Consider the following 6756-nt stretch of genomic DNA (forward strand, 5'->3'; position numbering starts at 1 on the left):
CACTGGCTGTACTCCCTGGGGTACCACCACTCTCACCTTCAGCCAGTAGGACTGCCCTGACCCACCAATGCCCCCATTGCCCCTCATTTCTCTCTGGGGCCTGGTCATGTGATTGAATTGGGCCTGGCTCACAAACCCTCCCTATCAAGGATCCTCTCTCCACCTTCAGCTAAAAGCTGCCTATCTCCAGAGAGCTGAGCAGCCTGTCCCCACCCTGCCTCCTCTCGTCTCACAAACTACCCCCCCCATCCTGTCCCACACACTGTCCCTCACTCTGTCCCCTAAACTGCCCCACTGTCACCGCAAGGGAACAATTCTGCCCGGGAGATTTTGGAGTTGGGGACAATTGCCAAGGTGGGACTCAGCTAGATGTGGGGCAGAAAGCTCAGCTGAGAGCAAGAGTTCTCAGCCAGGGCCCCTTCTAATCCTAAAGGTCAAGGTGAAGGTTTCAAAGCATCTGTCAAATACATCAGCCCCAACGTGTTGTGTAAGGCTCTGACCCCAGTGCAGACTCGCGGCTCCCAATGTAAGGACCTCCTTGTTGGTCCATCTCCCACCATGTTGTGTTTTGAGGGGCCTGCTTCGATAATGTATCCAAGAACATTCCCCTTTTGCCTTCCCCCGCCCAGAGCTTTCCATCACCTCCTTAATGTTATTTTGGATCAGGGCCACATTCCCCCATGAATCAGGATTCACAAAGTGAAACGTTTGCTTAACTTTCTTTCTTCAAATTCCCCACTGTTATTCCTCATCTTCTGAGATATAAAGGGCAGAGTTCTTAAGTCACTTCTTAATGTAAGAATACCAGACCTAGACCTCTGGCATTTCCTCAAAGAACTAAGTTTATTTTCCCAAAGCTTTCCTTATAATGGAAACGTGATAATGAATTAAACTTCATTGCCAGCGATGTACCTCCTCAAATGGCAATGACCATCCTCCCAAGACAGGGTGCTCAGACTTTGAAAACCCTCTGCTTAAAGGAACCACACTCATTGATTTCAAGATACCAAGTTAAACCATGAAAAGTGAATGCCCATCCCTCTTCTCCCAGCCAACCTTCACCTGGTTGCAATAACTAGAAAACAACCTGAATGATATCAGATGGAACAATAGAAGGCCTGGTAATAATGATTTAGCTTTAATTTGCTTGAATATGGAAACTTTACAGCTGATTTAATGGTGGTGTTTAATATGAGTAAGAGATTTGACATGTAGGCACAGCACAGGGAGAGGCCATTCAATCTGTTAAGACCATGCAAGCTACTTGAAAGAGCAATCTAGTCAGTCCCTTTCCCCAGCTCTGCTTTTCCATAGTCTTGCAAGTGCTTTTGAGAGCATTTCTAATTGCTTTTGAAAAGCTATGCCTATGTCTCCTTCAGTCACCCTCCCAGGGTGTTCACGTCAGATCATGACCACTCACTGGATGGAAATAACTTCCTCAGTTCATCTTTGGTCCTTTTCCCATTCACTTGGGGAAACAATTTCCTTTGCAATTTACACAAAGTGCTGCAGGAACATAGTCAATCTGGTGGCATTCATGGGGGAAATGAACAGTTGACGTTTCGGGCTGAAACCCTTCCAGGACTAGGAAACTATTTCCTTTTGTGGACAGAGTTCAGATATGGGAGACATCAGACAGGAGCTGAGACATCTGGGAGTGATGTAAGGGAAGGCCCTCCTTGCCTAAAATATATACACCCTCTTCTCAAAGTTCTTACAGCTCCGAGTCAATTGAAAATGCTAAAACCATAATTGGCAGCTGTTCTTAGAAGAGGCTTACGAAGGAATGTGAAGGAAAGTTGCAGGTGGTGATGGTTTTATCTTGTTCTCCTGGATAGCCTCAGGAGCAGAACATGACAGACGTGGTAGAAAGCTGGGGTTTGTTTTTGCAGGAGAGTTGCATGGTAGTTTGGATGGGTCAACATGGGTGCTAAGCTGTCAGTCAATGGCCAAAGGAGCAGATATTAGGGAATGTGGCAGGAATTTGTGCTCTTGGAGCTGGGGATGCAGTAAGCGGCCCTGGTTCAGCAACCCCTGACTGGAAAGTGTGGTGAAGGGAGGACAGGACACTCCATCAGCAAGGGTCAGATATCCAAAGGTCACTGTGGATTTGTACATAACAGGAAGACACATGCAAAGTGCGGTTGAAGAAGTAAATGTTGAGGAAATTATGAAAAACTTCAATTAAAACAAGACAATATTAATGTAAATAATACAACCAGAGTTAGACTGTGTGGCAGTCTGGAATGCAATACTGTTTATAAAATAAATTATCATTAACCAAACCTTTGGTTTGTTAGTACTTGATGCTTGTCAACTACGTTGAGTTGCAAGGAGCTTTACACAAATCAAATTATTGCAGCAAAAAATGCAGTTAAAGGGTTGACTGCAGCAGGTATGAGGTTGGGAGGGTGGTGGGTAGAGATATGGGCTGTTGATAATGTGCAGGTTGAGTAGCCTACTACATCCTTCACCTCTGGTATTGAAGATCTTCATCTGAACCGAAGAAGAAGCCGACAGATGGGCTGCAGTCCTCACTACACCAGTAGTACACTGCACCAATTCTCACCTTACTTTGCTGGATGGATTGTTTTGTTGTGCTGGTCTACTTTTCTAAAAAAGGTGAAAAGTCATCAGAACCTTTCTGATGCAGAGTCTGAGGCAGCTTTATTCTATTCTGCCTGACGGGCTGACTCCTGTTGTACGTGATACAGGGGGAGAGTGCAGAGCACACCAGGAGGCCAAACTGCAGGATATTCCACTGAACTCCTCCCATGTGGGAGTGGATAGCCGAGTGGTATAGGAGTAACCCATTAACTACCGCAACAACTCCCAGCACTTCCTGTGGCTTCATATTCAGATTTCCAGAATCAGTTTATCTTGTTTCCCTGTTTCTATCCCAGTGTCTCTGTAGTTGCTGATAACTCACTTGGCTCTGGAACCATGACTGATTCTTCAGGCATAAAACAAGCACACACACACGTGTGCAGGACTATACCAGATCCATTTATGATCTACAGTAATGGCATAAAACATGGACTATTAGGATTAGAAATGGTCACACACACACACACCAAAACTATTCAATTTTCCTCATTCCCACTTCACAATGGATGTCAGCTCAATTCCAGTCTTCGCGCTGCAGTGCACAGATCATGCCCTCATGCACTTTCAGAGACCCAGTTGTAAGTTATTGATTTATTCATTGAAGGATATGAAGTGAAACATGTTGCATTCAATCGCCTCAGCTCAATGGTCCTGTAATAGCATGCCCTCTCTTTAAAACACTGCTCTCCAGCAACAAAGCCTAGTGAATGGGGACTGCCAGCCATATCTAGGAAGCTGCCCCCAGCTAAGGCAGATGTCAGGAATGAAATTCATTATTGCCTTAGAGGTACCAGTACTGAGTGCCTTTGCTTTTCTGAAGAAAAGGGTGTTCAGAGATCAAAGCTTCAAACTTGGTACAAAACTCAGGGTCCTCCAGGTAGCAGTGATCCTTTTTTCCTGCACATTCCTGATACCTGAACTGCCTAGTTACAGTCAATGCTCGCTTTTGCAAAGTCCTCCAGGTTCAGTGGCAGTATAAGGGAACAAATATTGGTGTCCTCTCCCAGCTTTCCATCTCTAGCACCGAGGCCCTGATTACACCCAGTGGTCTCTGCTGGGCAGGCCAAACCTGACACCGGACTTCTGAGACAGCCAGTCTACCTCCAGCTCCATGACAACAGGGAACTGAGGAAGTTATTGAAGGATATGCTCAAAGTTTCTTTGAAGAAGAATAACATTCCCACATTAATCGGTGGACATCCCTGATCTGTGATACTAAAATGGGAGAAGGAGCATCCAGTATTGAGAGCATTGGAAGTTCAGAAACCTAGAGTGAACAGCGGGAGGAGTACACACCTCCCAAACTGCTCACTCACCTGCTCCACCTGTGGCAGAACCTGTGACTGCCACTTCAGTCTTGTCAGCCACTTCAGAACCTATAGCCAGAGTATAATCAGAATCCGAATCAGGTTTATTATCACCAGCATGTGTCATGAAATTTGTTAACTTAGTGGCAGCAGTTCAATGTAATACATAATATAGAAGAAAAAAATAATAAATAGTAAGTAAAGCAATTACAGTATGTGTATATTGAATAGATTAAAAATCATGCAAAAAGCAGAAATACTGTATATTAAAAAAAGTGTGGTGACCAAGGGTTCAATGTCTGTTTAGGAATCGGATGGCAGAGGGGAAGAAGCTGTTCTTGAATCGCTGAGTGTGTGCCTTCAGGCTTCTGTACCTCCTCCCTGATGGTAACAGTGAGAAAAGAGCATGTCCTGGGTGCTGGAGGTCCTTAATAATGGACACTTCCTGTCTGAGACACCACTCCTTGAAGATATCCTGGGTACTTTGTAAGCTAGTACCTAAGATAGATCGGACTAAATTTACAACCCTCTTCAGCTTCTTTCAGTCCTGTGCAGTAGACCCTCCCCCCATACCAGACAGTGATGCAGCCTGTCAGAATGCTCTCCACAGTACAACTATAGAAGTTTTTGGGTGTATTTGTTGATATGCCAAATCTCTTCAGACTCCTAATAAAGTATAGCTGCTGTCTTGCCTTCTTTATAACTACATCGATATGCTGGGACCAGGTTAGATCCTCAGAGATCTTGACACACAGGAACTTGAAGCTGCTCACTCTCTCCACTTCTGATCCCTCTATGAGGATTGGTATGTGTTCCTTTGTCTTACCCTTCGTGAAGTCCACAATCAGCTCTTTCGTCTTACTGACGTTGAGTGCCAGGTTGTTACTGTGACACCACTCCACTAGTTGGCATATCTCACTCCTGTGCGCCCTCTCGTCACATTCACCTTCAACTTGACAGATAGCCTGAGCTGATGGATGGTGAGCAGAGGCACCCGCCAGTGTGGCAAACGTTCTGCAGATGCCCAGTGGTAGACTTGAGCCATTAATAATTAATGTATCTTCCGGTGCATGGGACTCTCGAGTAAAATTTATAGGGAGTAAAGCAGCGGGATGCTTGCGTGGCCTGCAGCCAAGTTATTAACAGTCAGACCAATAGTTATTGAGGGGTCAGCACTGGAAAGCTTCAAGTTCTTGGGTGTCAACATCTCAGTGGACCTATCCGGGGCCCAACACATTGATACAATCATGAAGAAAGCATGCCAGCAGCTACACTTCATAAGGGACTCATGGAGCTTTGGTATCTCACCAAAGACTCTAGCAAGTTTCTACAGATGTACTGTGGAGAGCATTCTGATTGTTTGCATCTCTGCCTGGTATGGAACAGGATCTTAAGAGGTTGCGGAGACTTGTATATTCTACCAGCTCTATCACAGGTACAACCCTCCCCACCACTGAGGATATCTTAGAGAGGCGCTGCCTCAAGAAGGTGGCATCCATTATTAAAGACTCTCACTATCTCAGGACGTGCTCTCTTCTCAATATTTAAACCTAGTCGAATTAACCTACTAATTGATACGTCTTTGGACTGTGGGAGGAAACTGGAGCATCCGGAGGAAACCCATGCCATCACAGGGAGAACGTACAAGCTCCTTACAGACAGCGGCGGGCTCCAGAGAGCGATGCTGTCTGGAGCGTGGCCATCTGGTATTTAGCTCCTGGTAGGGTCACCAATGGTGGTAAAGGTAAATGGGGATGTTCAAGATAAGGAACAATGCAACCGAGACCCCAATGGTGGAGCTGGATGGTGGAAGAGGATGATACCTCACAATGTCAGCGAAGGCGGGGGAAGGCTGCAGCGATGAAGGGTTCCCAGTCAACTTGCATTCCATGCCACTCAACCCAACCTCAATCTGTCAAGGACTGTGTTGTGGCTGCCTGTGCATCAGCCTCCTCATGTTAAACAAAGTTGCGCACAGGTGTTCTCCATTAAGGGAATCACTACCATTAGCAAGGAGGTACAGGAACTTGAAGACCCACACTCAGTATTTCCCTCTACCACCAGCTTTCTGAATGGTCGATGAGCCTATGAACACTCTACCTATTCCTTTGGCTTGTATTATTTATTTATTTTGTAATTTACAGTAATTTTGTCTTTGCTGCTAAGCAACACATTTTGTGATGTATGCCAGTGATAATAAACTTGATTCTGATTCTAATTAAGAATGATTTTGACCATATTATTCTTTATTAACAAACACTTCAGTCAGATGCATACTGAGTTCCCCAGATAATGTTGGCAAATAAATCCCCTCCTTTCGATTGAGTCCTCCTGGCCAGTGTTTTGCCAAATGTTGATCTCTCAGTTAAATCCACATAATTAATTGCCTTGTTGTCTCATTGTATTGTCTCACTGACTGTGTAGAAAGTGTATTGTGGGGTCAGTCTCAAAATAAGGACAGAACTTCCCCCTGGAGATGGTGAATCTTGACTTCACATAAATGCACCAGAAGTACTTCATTGGAGTTTGAAAGCAATGAGATGACCTGCACTTGTGAAGTATGCAGTTAAAGTTAAATGTAAGTCTTCCTTTTCCTTAAATCCAGTGGTGTACCAAAGCAGCATTAGCAGTAAGGTGAATGAGGGGCAAATTCACTGAATTTAACAACAGGTGTAGATGCAGGGTTGATATTTCTCTTGGTTGAGTGCCTCAAAGTGGGGTCAGTCTCAAAATAAGGACAGGACTTCCCCCTGGAGATGGTGAATCTTGAGAATTCTCTACACTGGGGCAGCGAACACTTGGTCACTGAGAAGATTTGAGACAGGGATGCATATGCCCAGAT

Source organism: Hypanus sabinus, chromosome X1, assembly GCF_030144855.1.
Source record: "Hypanus sabinus isolate sHypSab1 chromosome X1, sHypSab1.hap1, whole genome shotgun sequence".
In the NCBI taxonomy this organism is placed as follows: Eukaryota; Metazoa; Chordata; class Chondrichthyes; order Myliobatiformes; family Dasyatidae; genus Hypanus; species Hypanus sabinus.